Source organism: Brassica napus, chromosome C9 (genome assembly GCF_020379485.1).
Source record: "Brassica napus cultivar Da-Ae chromosome C9, Da-Ae, whole genome shotgun sequence".
NCBI classification, from domain to species: domain Eukaryota; kingdom Viridiplantae; phylum Streptophyta; class Magnoliopsida; order Brassicales; family Brassicaceae; genus Brassica; species Brassica napus.
Window position 1 is genome coordinate 31734814 of NC_063452.1, and position 1858 is coordinate 31736671.

The 1858-nt window shown below is 44.8% G+C and overlaps 1 non-coding gene across 1 annotated transcript; it reads right to left on the reverse strand.

Annotated features, from left to right (window-relative positions):
- Positions 1-663: 663 nt before the first annotated feature.
- On the reverse strand, positions 664-770 carry LOC125593695. Its single transcript, XR_007329594.1, has one exon. It is a non-coding gene; the product is annotated as a small nucleolar RNA R71 (small nucleolar RNA).
- Between the last annotated feature and the right edge of the window lie 1088 nt (positions 771-1858).

Here is a 1858-nt window from a genome sequence, read left to right on the forward strand (position 1 = left end):
GACCTCTAACTTGCTCTATCCTTTTTGTTACAGCTAATTTTCCAGGTGCATGACCAGTAGACATAGTAGGAGAAACGCACAAGTAGAGTTACATTTACCAACCAGGAGCTAGCAAGGTTAGAAAGAACAAATCGTCAACAACCAAAGCAATCCGACACCACTATGGGTGATCAAGCCAATTAGGATGATCTTATTGCTGCAATGGCACTCATGCATCAGCAGATGCAACAATTGCAGCAGACCATTCAAGCGCAGGAACAAGCTGCTCAGCAGCAGCAGGAACAACAGGCGCAGACTGCTTCAATCGGGCAGAGAAACCTTCCTTGCAACATCCCTACTACTCGTTCTGCTATAGTTCCTCCACCCTGCACTAGGCAGGACTTCGAGATCAAGCCTGCTTTCATCGGTCTAGTACAGAGAAAGGTGTTCTCTGGTCTCTCTGCAGAAATTCCAATGGAGCATATTGAGAGCTTCGAAAAAGTCTGCAGTTTCACTCGCGCGAATGGCGTACCACCAGACTGCATCAAGTGCATGCTATTCCCATTCTCTCTTAATGGAAAAGCTGCATGGTGGTTGAACTCCCTCCCTACCGGCTCTCTCACTTCATGGGAACAGGTCCGATCAGCATTCCTCAACCATTTCTACTCTAAAGAGAGAACAGCTGCATTGAGGAACAAGATCACCTCCTTCAAACAGCTCACCGATGAGCGTTTCTGCGACGCATGGGAGCGCTTCAATGACTATCGCAGAGAAATACCTCACCATGGATTTGATGATGACTACCTCTTGGAAATTTTCTATGATGGAGTTGACTGGGAATTTCAGAGTGCTATGAACTCTGCCAGCAATGGAGAATTCATGACTCAGACCACTGATGGAGCATTTGAGCTGATGGAGAACATGACTGCCACCTCAGCCAATAAGAACGAGGAGAGTGATTGCTCCAAGAAAGGGAATAGTTCTGACACCCAGAAGATAGATGCGCCGACTGCCAAGGTTGATCAGCTACTGAAAAACAACTAAGGGCACGTCTTCAGCATGGAGCAAGCTACGACCGGACAGATTCAGAACCAGAACCAGCGACAACCGCAGAGCAATCGACAAGCTATTCCAGCTACCGGGAACAGTCAGCCAGATGAGCTGAAGGGTCTGGGTATGATGATGCAACAACTGTTGCAGGGTATGCAGATTCATGGCAAGGCATTGAATCAGGTTTCTACAGACATCAACACTAGGATGGACAACATGTTCACTGAACTGAATACAAGGTATGATAATGTGAGCAACCACATAAAGAGGATTGATGTTCAACTTGCTCAAACAACTGAGAGTGTCAACAGTCTGCTCAGATTGGTACAATCTTTTCAATATGTCTGTAATTGGTAGGTACCACATCCTTTGGTACGGTACCCTATTACGTCCTCGTCCTTGCGGTTTGAATCGTGGCTTGCATAATCGACATTCTTCTAACTTCTCATCATCTCCCAGTAGATCATGCAATTGTCGATGCCAACGTCTATCATCTCCGAAGGCAACCCAAGACTATAAACCAGTTTCTGAATCTCATAATAAGAATCAGCAGTAACATTGTCTTCCGGAAAATACTCTTTAAACAAGTCTGCCCATGCATCCATGCAACTTTCAGGTAGATTGTGATCAGTTTTAATATTCATCATTCTAGTAGCCAACGACAATTTAGAGAGACCTTCTCTACAACCACTGTAAATTGGCTGATTCGCAGCATCTAACGATTCATAAAACTTTTTTGCATCTATAGTAGGTTCTCAACTTCATCATGAGCTACAAATGCATCACCTACCATATCATGAACCCTATCACAATATACCATTTGCTCCTC